Below are 9,832 nucleotides of genomic sequence, written 5' to 3' on the forward strand. Positions count from 1 at the left end.
CCACATTCAGAAAACGAAGATCATGGCATCCGGTCCCATCACTTCATGGGAAATAGATGGAGAAACAGTGGAAACAGTGTCAGACTTTATTTTTTTGTGCTCCAAAATCACTGCAGATGGTGATTGCAGCCATGAAATTAAAAGATGTTTACTCCTTGGAAGGAAAGTTATGACCAACCTAGATAGCATATTCAAAAGCAGAAACATTACTTTGCTAACAAAGGTCCGTCTAGTCAGGGCTATGGTTTTTCCTGTGGTCATGTATGGATGTGAGAGTTGGACTGTGAAGAAGGCTGAGCGCCGAAGAATTGATGCTTTTGAACTGTGGTGTTGGAGAAGACTCTTGAGAGTCCCTTGGACTGCAAGGAGATCCAACCAGTCCATCTGAAGGAGATCAGCCCTGGGATTTCTTTGGAAGGACTGATGCTAAAGCTGAAACTCCAGTACTTTGGCCACCTCATGCGAAGAGTTGACTCATTGGAAAAGACTCTGATGCTGGGAGGGATTGGGGGCAGGAGGAGAAGGGGACGACAGAGGATGAGATGGCTGGATGGCATCACTGACGCAATGGACGTGAGTCTGGGTGAACTCTGGGAGTTGGTGATGGACAGGGAGGCCTGGTATGCTGCGATTCATGGGGTCGCAAAGAATCGGACACGACTGAGCGACTGAACTGAACTGAACTGAAAGAGAAGTGAGCTATCAAACCATTAAAATACGTGGAAGAAACAAATGCATATTGCTCAACTAAGTGGAAAAAAATCTGAAGAGGTTACATACAGTGTTATTCCAATTACATGACATTCTGGAAAAGGCAAAACAATGGAGACAGAAAACTACCAGTGGTTGCCAAGGATTAGGGAGGAGGGTGGGATGAACAGGTGGAACAAAGATGTTGTTTAGGGTCGTGAAAGTATTCTGTATGACATTGTCGTGGTGGATGCATGTCATTTTACATCTGTTCAAGTCTATGGAACATGTAACACCAAGTGACTCCTAATGTATACTATGGATTTTGGGTGATGATAAGTCAGTGAATATTCACTGGTTGTTACAAATCTACCACGCTGGTGGGGAATGTTGATAATGGGGAAGCCTATGCATGAGTGGCTTCCCTGGTGGCTCAGCTGGTAAAGAATCCACATGCAATGCAGGAGACCTGGGTTCGATCCCTGGGTCGGAACATACCCTGGAGAAGGGAAAGGCTAACCACTCCAGTATTCTGGCCTGGAGAATTCCATCGACTGTATAGTCCATGGGGTCTCAAAGAGTTGGACACGACTGAGCAACTTTCACTTCTTGCGTGCCCAACAATGGGCCCCACAGAGGGGAATTCAAGATCGAGAAAAGCAGGCTACTGACTTTAGATAGTTAAGATGCAAATCAAAGGAAGAATTTCAAGGAGCCCAGATGAAGAGGTATCTTGCATCTTCACATACATAGGTGCAGGGAAAATCTCTGTATCTTCTCTCAGTTTTACGTGAACCTAAAATTTCTCTAGAATATAAAGTCTATTTTTTTCAGTTTTATTTATTTATTTTACTTTACAATATTGTATTGGTTTTGCCATACATTGACATGGATCCGCCAGTTTAATGGGCAACAGACAAGAAGAGACACTTTAAGAAGTAGATACATACACAATGAATAAGCACATGGAAAGATCACCAGTTCAACATCATTGGCCACAAGAGGAAGGAAAATTAAGACTATAACAAAGTATCACTATCTACCTGTTAGTAGAGAAAAAAGTTATAATACTAAATGCCAGTGAAGATACAGAGAAAAAATAAAAACTATCAGCAACCATAATGTCCTGCATCTGGTGAATGGTTAAACGAACTGTGGTGTGGCTACATCACATAATACTGTTCAGCAATGGAAAGCAGTCTGCTGATATCTGTGGCCACTTGGATGGACCTCAAGGGCTTTATGCTGAGTGCTCCGAAAGGAAAGTCTATTAAAATAAAACAATAAAGTAGGAAAATAAAGCTCAATTAAATTTAAAATATAAAATAAAATAAATATCGTGACAAAGTTCTTGGAATGGGCAAGTCAGGTTTCTGGTCCTCGTTCTCCAGATGTTCACTTCGGTCTATAAAAAGGGTCGAGGCTTTATATCTAAATGTAACCATTTCTGCCTGACAGCCGAAGACAAAGAGTGATTGATTCCTTTTGCTAATTGCATTACTCTGTGGGAAAGGGAAAATGTGAAGCAGAGAGAGGTTAAGTGTGTTGGGGGCAATGATTTGTGAATACCAGCTAGCTAGATGGAGTCTGCTGCCTCCAGAGGGGTCCAGGAGCCAGACAAGTCTAGCAAGGTCCCTCTTCACAGAGACCTTAGTCCCCTCTTGTCTCAAAGTGACAACTAGATCAACCTCTGATGGACGGAACTCAGGCAGAACAGGGACTTTAGTGGGCTCCCAACTTAAGCTGAGAAGAGGCTCACCCTGTCACAAACTCTGCAAAATGAATACTTGGTTTTAAATATTCTTTTGGGGGTAAAGATACATCCTTCAGCCAAATTTATCCATCCAGAACATACCATTAAAAATAACACCCAGAGAGACTTCCCTGGTGGTCCAGTGGTTAAAACTTTGTGCTGTCAATGCAGGGGGCATGGGTTCAATTCCTGGTTTGGGAACTAAGATCCTACATGCCATGCAGTGTGACCAAAAGATGTCTTAAAAATAACCGTTGGAAAAGACACAATCCTTAACTCTTGAGAGTCCCTTGGACTGCAAGGAGATCAAACCAGTCCATCCTAAAGGAAGTCAATCCTGAATATTCATTGGAAGGACTGATGCTGAAGCTGAAGCTCCAATACTTGGCCACCTGATGCAAAGAGACAACTCACTGGAATGTACCTTGATGCTAAGAAAGATTGAGGACAGGAAGAGAAGGAGGCGACAGAGGATATGATGGTTGGATAGCATCATTGACTCCATGGACATGAATTTGAGCAAACTTAGGGAAATATTGAAGGACAAGGAAGCCTGGGATGCTTCGATCTATGGAGTTACAAAGAGTTGGAGAAAACTTAGCGACTGAGCAACAACAGTTTATGGAAGAGTCAGTTCTGATGACTTGGTCTCAAAATCTTCCTCTTGAACGACACCAACCCACCATGAACTGGTGCTTTTCCAGCATTCTATAAATCTCCTTTCACTACCTATTCACTTTTCTTCACTACCTACTCTATTTCCAATAATGTTAGGCTATTACAACCATTTAAACTCAAGGAAATATAAGCAGAAGTTCTACAATCAAGGCAAGAAAAATAAGGGCAATTAACTATACAGCTGCCTGTGACCAAGAATAAAATGAAAACCAAGTCTGGGGAAGGAGAGTTAGCCAGTCTCAGGAAGAAGAGTTTTGGGAGGAGAGCAACTAAAAACACTAACTTCAGGGCCAAAAAACCCAGAAGGAAAACAGGACTAGCAAATCATAGCGGCTGAGAGGGCAGGTTCAAAAGTCAGAGTTGGACTGACCATTGTCTGCCTTGGGCAGTTAATTTTCTCTGTGCGTGTATGCATGCTAAGTCGCTTCAGTCATGTCTGACTCTTTGTGACCCTATGGACTGTAACCTCCAGGCTCCTCTGTCCATGGGATTCTCTAGACAATAATACTGGAGTAGGTTGCCATGCTGTCCTGCAGGGGATCTTCCTGACCCCGGGACTGAACCCACATCTCTTACATTTCCCTCATTGGCAGGTGGGCTCTTCACCACTGATGCCACCTGGGAAGCTGTGTGGTGTTGGTTATCATGTCTGACACACAGTATCGTCTCAAGAAATGGGAGCTGTTTATATTATTAACGGTGAGTAAACACTGATGGCAAGGGATAAAGCAGGGACAAACCCACAAAACTAACACTTGAGAACAGACGAAGCTCTATCAGTGGGGCTACAGGTGCCATTGGCCTAAGCTGTACACCCCATTCCTTGCAGCTCAAAGCATGGTTTCTCAGATGTAACAATATTGGCATCAACGGGGAGCTTGTTATAAATAGATTCAGGCCCTCCTCTAGTCTCCTGAGTCGAAATCTGCATTTTAACAAAATCACCAAAGATCACTGGGTGGTTCACAGCACATCACAAGCCATAAGCCCTGCTTGTTCCATTAGCTTGTTTGGAAGAGCCAGTGACAAGCAGGCAATGGCTGTAGTCAACTAAAATGTGGAGGCATAATTGCTGTGTTAAGTAACCAAAGAGACCCCCAACTAGGGCTGGTCAATGTTCTGGGTGACTTGGGTAACTACTCTATCAAATCAAAGAGAAGGAATTTGGTGAAGGACTTATCAGAGGATAAGCCGAGGCCATGAACCAGGACCAGATGCTCAATGTCAATTAGGCTTCTGTGAACGCAAAAGGTAGGCTTCTGAAGACAAAAGCTATGGGTAAAAGAGACTTGCCAAAAAAGATAATGGGGGGGCAGGGTGAGTGACCACCAGAGCCAGAGACTAGGGGGGTTGAGAAGGGGAAAAATGGTCAACAGGGCTGTTTTCATTCATATTCCCATACACGCTGTGTGCCCTGCACACACTTCCCTGGCCCACCAGCAGCACTTTCTCGGGTCAGCAAGTCCTTCTAAGCCAGCCCTCTCCTTCCTCCATAACCTTAACTTCAATGAGCAAGACTGACAGAGAGGCAGCGTGAGTGATGGACAGTCCTAGAGTCTTTCCGGGGAGGTTTACATTGCTTTCCAGGTATTTTTAGGCTAAAAACAAGAGTAGCATTACATTCATTTTATAGCAGGGCAAAGTAAACACTCCGTTAAAAAATAAAAGGATTACTGCACAACAACTTGGCCAAACAAACTCCACTGAATGATGATGAGCCAGATCTGGGGCTTTAGATACAGGGAATTCAAAGAACAGGATCCCACCAGGGGAGTGAGCACCGTGTCTCTAGGCATATGAAGAAGTCCGGCGACATTTCCTGAAGGCTGTAAACATTCCCCATCCTTCTCTGTTCTATATTTAAATCATAGTCCTCTTTCCATGTTGGTCTTTCCAAAGAGTTCAGCCTTGACTTGCACCCCTGAATCCATTCCTATATTTCCTGTTTTGATGAGTGATGTATTTGCCCGTAGAGAGAAGCAGGTATTCTTCTTAATTCCTGTCTTTGTCTCTCCTTCTATCCCTACTAATCATATTTCGCTCCCCATGGATTGTGCCTCTTTAAAACTTCCTTTAAAAAATTTTTTTTAATTCTCTTTTAAGACTTGTTTTTTTGATGTAGATCCTTTTAAAAGTCTTTATTGAATTTGTTAAAATATTGCTTCTGTTTTCTGTTTTGTTTTTTTGGCCGGGAGTCATGTGGGATCTTAGCTTCTAGTTCAGTTCAGTCATTCAGTCACATCTGACTCTTTGCAATCCCATGGACTGCAGCACGCCAGGCTTCCCTGTCCATCACCAACTCCTGGAGCTTGCTCAAACTCATGTCCATTGAGTCGGTGATGCCGTCCAACCATCTCATCCTCTGTCGTCCCCATCGCCTCCCGCCTTCAATCTTTCACAGCATCAGGGTCTTTTCCAATGAGTTGGTTCTTCACATCAGGTGGCCAAAGTACTGGAGTTTCAGCTTTAGCATCAGTCTTTCCAATGAATATTCAGGACTGATTTCCTTTAGCTTCCAGACCAGGAAGCAAACCTGTACCCCCTACATTGAAAGGCAAACTCTCAACCACCAGACCACCAGGCAAGTTCCTCCTTAAAACTTTCTTGGATCCTGTGATGTGCTGAAGAATGTTCCTACCGACTGGTGAGAGCCAGCTATTAAATCCCCAGAAATTTTGCAAGCTGGTTGTTAAACATAGGTATTACAAAAAATTAAGTTATAGGAACTTCCAATTAAATAAATTATATTAATCATAAGCTCAAACCCACCATTTCCTAATTATTTTACTATATACTATACTGCAGTCTCTGCTCTCCTCCACGTATATGATAGAAATTACACACAATGGTGTATTAGTACTTATCTCTTCCAACTTCCTGTCCAGAGATAGAGCATTGGAAACTTAGAATTGGCCACAGTGGGGATATTTACACCGAAGAAATTAACAAAGGCTGCAAATGAGGACTTGGTTTGTTGTTTTGTTGACTGTCTACACTGTTGACAAACATAAAACTCCAGTAAACAATGAATGTTACCCACCGCTGCAGCCACCCCGACAGCGGGCCCCGCAGAGGGGAATTCAAGATAGAGAAAAACAGGCTACTGACTCGATAGTTAAGATGCAAATCAAAGAAGTAATTTCAAGGAGCCCAGAATGTTGCATCTTCACATACATAGAAAGGCACTAAAATCATTAACTTGAGATGTCTGATTTTTGTGTTTAGCAGTAATCTTTCGATGCTCAATTACGTGAGTGTTTCTTTTTTTCTTTTCAGCAAAAACTCCTATGTGTCCCGGCTCCTCCCTTACCTCTTTGGAATAGTCCCCTAGAGCTATCTGAGAGGCTTCCTTCCCAGGCGCCGGTCCTAAATAATGCCCTCACATAAAAAATAAGGCTCAACTTTCAGGTTGTGCTTTTTTTTTCAGTCAACAAGACTTAAGAAAGTGATAAAAAAAAAAATCAACAATGCATATTAAAGCTAAAAGTATGTCATATCTGTAGCTATTATATTGAAAATAGAACAAAATTTGGGGAAATAGTCTTCCAGAATTCAAAACTGTTGTCCAATTCTGCACAAAAGTCATTCATGTCATTGACAATGAGTAGAAGCAACACATTCACCTTCATTGCTTAACTTTCTTCTTACTTGTTAGCGTAAACAAAATATCAGTTAATGTTGAAACTACACACGTTGGTCAATTGCAAACATAGGCTGACAAAGGATACAAGAGTTCAGCAAAAATCAGTGAATACATTCCTTGTGAATTCCTTGACTATACTGAATTAGCAGTAAAGAGTATTGTGTATTTTATCACTTGTAAATTGTGCAGTATACATCCTTCACATCAGTAATGTTTATAATGAATTTATATGTATATGAGTGAATGTATATAATGAATATATATATATATATGCATGATTGGTTTTTTCAGTGTTAGCACCTGCTTGGAGGTTCTTGACATCCCCTTTCTTGTTTCCTTAGGTTAGGCTGAAAGTTACTCAGTCGTGTCTGACTCTTTACAACCCCATGGACTCTACAGTCCATGGAATTCTCCAGGCTAGAATACTGGAGTGGGTAACCTTTCCTTTCTCTAGGGGATCTTACCAACCCAGGGATCGAACCCAGGTCTCCAGCATTGCAGGTGAATTCTTTACCAGCTGAGCCACAAGGGAAGCCATCATTATTCCAGGGTCACTCTTCCCATACCCATATCACTACCAGAATAATCTTTCTAATATCTGTATGCAGTCATGACATCTCCGTCATTAAAATCACTAATGACTCTGTAGGACCTTCTGAGTGAAAGACAAGCTACAGAAGGCCTTTCTTGATCTGCCCTGTTCGCCTCTGCAGCCTTCTCTCTTATCAGATGCCCACACTCACACTTTACTCAAGTTATTCCAACCTGTTTGCTGTTCCCAGAATGTGCTTAGCTTATTCATGCCCCTGGACTTTTACATAAGCTTCTGGCTTTCCAGGTGGCGTTAGTGATAAAGAACTTGCCTGCCAACGCAGGAGATGTAAGAGACGATGGTTTGACCCCTGGGTAGGGAGGATCCCGTGAAAGAGGGCATGGCAACACACTCCAGTATTCTTGCCTGGAGACTCCTGTGGACAGAGGAGCCTGGCGGATGTAGTCCGTGGGGTCACAAAGAGTTGGACACGACTGAAACGACTTAGCATGCATGCACAGGCCTTTACATGAGGTTTGCTTTGCCTAAGATGCCTTTCCCCAACTCCTGCCCTCCCATCTCTCGCTAGTTCTCACCTAGAATTCAAACAGTGCTCAGTCAGCCCCTCTTCCAGGATCCCTCACCTCTTCAGCACTTGCTACCACCACAAGCTATTGTGCAGGTAAACTTGCTGGCTCCTCCACTCACCTGGAAGATCTTCTGAGCAGAGAAAGGTATTCCCGACACCCTAGAACCTAGCATGGCACCCAGGAGACACGAGTAAGTGCTTCTTAAATTGATAAGGTCATAGCTTAGTTTCAGCTAATAGCCTATAGCAAACTGTGGGATTTAGCCAGGAGATACTCATCTCTGATTTCAGTTGTTGCTTTAACAACAAAGGTTGTTTAAAGTGTCAAAAAACTCAAAACTGAGTGTTTTTCTTTCCTTTAAGCATGCATATTATATTAGACGAATTATTGACATTTTTTTCTTTTGTTCATTGTTTCCTAGACGTTACATAGACATGACTTGAGACTCTTTACCTTAAACCACTGACCTCCTGTAAGGAATAACTGCAACACTCATTCCTAGAAGATAGGGAGAGTTAGCATATACTGGGTTACTTTTATCCTCCAAGCACCTGCCTTCCATATATCACCTCAGGGATCTTCAACATTGCAACAAAGTGTGTACTATCATCACCAGTTAACAGGTAAGGAAAGAGTCTCAGCAAAGTTAAAGAGTTTGTTTCAGTTTGAACAGATGTTGAGTAGCAAAGTGGTGATTCAAACAAGGGTTGGTCTGACTCTAAACTCTCCGTTGAGCCCACTCTTTGTTAGGAACAAATGTACCTTCACTTGTTTTTGAATGAGTCCATGCCAGTAACCTGAAACAAGTAATACTCCAAACAACACTGCGAAGAGCCTTTAACACAAGGCCTAGCCCTGCTGAGCTCTCCTTATTCCCCACGGGTTTACCCTTCCCCTGATGCAGACTGATAGGAGAAAGTAAATGACGTCAAGAAGTACCTGCGTCCTGTGTCAAAGGCTGCGTCCAGAAAGTCTCCGTGACCGTCTAGGCCTTTATCGTGGCCCACTCTCCAAGGAGCAGGGGTGCTGTCTCTCCCCTGAGCTGCTTCTGCCGCCTGTGCTTCTGCCTTTGTTTACTGTTTGTTACTGAGCACTCGGTGGCCCAGCAACTGAGTCAACAAGGGCCCTTCCCTTTCCGGCGGCTTGGTCTCTGCCCTGAGCCCCGAGCAGCCTCTGGCCTGTTAGCAGGCACAGCCACCCTAGCAGTCTGTGCCCTCAAAGCCAGTGATCCGAGAGAACCTCTAAGAGCTCAACTGGATTAGATGCCACTGAAGGCGATGGGATTGCGGCTCAGCGGGAGCTGTGACCATGATGTCGCCTTATGTCCCGGTCCAATCAAAAAATGGAGCCCTGCAAGGAACGGGGGGCCGGCCAAGAACGGAGTCTTAGTTTCACTAACTCCGCCATTCTCCATGCCCTTTGGACCCGCACCACAAGAACAGAGAAACATCTGAGAACAATGAGAAATAACCTGGAGCTGCCAGTTAGAAGGCAAGAGAAATGTGACTGTGATTCTCAGATACACACACATAATAATAATAACAGGACAGGAGGAACTTTGGAGATGATGGATATGGTTACAGCATGGATTGTGGCAATGTTTTCATGGGTGTACAGTGATCTCTACAAGCTTCCAGTTGTGTGTGTTAAATACAGACTGCTCTTTGTACGTCAATCAGCCCTCAATAAAATGTTTGTTTTTTTTAAAGGAAGACTACAGTTGGAGAAAAGGAATTCTCACACTCTCTGGTTGCTGCTGCTGCTGCTAAGTCGCTTGAGTCGTGTCCGACTCTGTGAGACCCCATAGACGGCAGCCCACCAGGCTCCCCCGTCCCTGGGATTCTCCAGGCAAGAACACTAGAGTGGGTTGCCATTTCCTTCTCCAATGCATGAAAGTGAAAAGTGAAAGTGAAGTCACTCAGTCGTGTCCGACTCCTAGCGACCCC

At 43.5% G+C, this 9,832-nt stretch overlaps 1 protein-coding gene across 1 annotated transcript in view; it reads right to left on the reverse strand.

The window, feature by feature from the left end:
* FRMPD2 (FERM and PDZ domain containing 2) overlaps positions 1 to 8,941 on the reverse strand; it is a 95,610-nt gene extending 86,669 nt beyond the window's left edge. Inside the window, exon 1 of the mRNA XM_010854407.1 lies at positions 8,826 to 8,941. The gene's annotated coding sequence lies outside the window, so the exon portion shown is untranslated. The remainder of the gene's footprint in view (positions 1 to 8,825) is intronic.
* Between the last annotated feature and the right edge of the window lie 891 nt (positions 8,942 to 9,832).

This window comes from Bison bison, unplaced genomic scaffold (genome assembly GCF_000754665.1).
Source record: "Bison bison bison isolate TAMUID 2011002044 unplaced genomic scaffold, Bison_UMD1.0 scf7180017864341, whole genome shotgun sequence".
Taxonomy (NCBI): domain Eukaryota; kingdom Metazoa; phylum Chordata; class Mammalia; order Artiodactyla; family Bovidae; genus Bison; species Bison bison.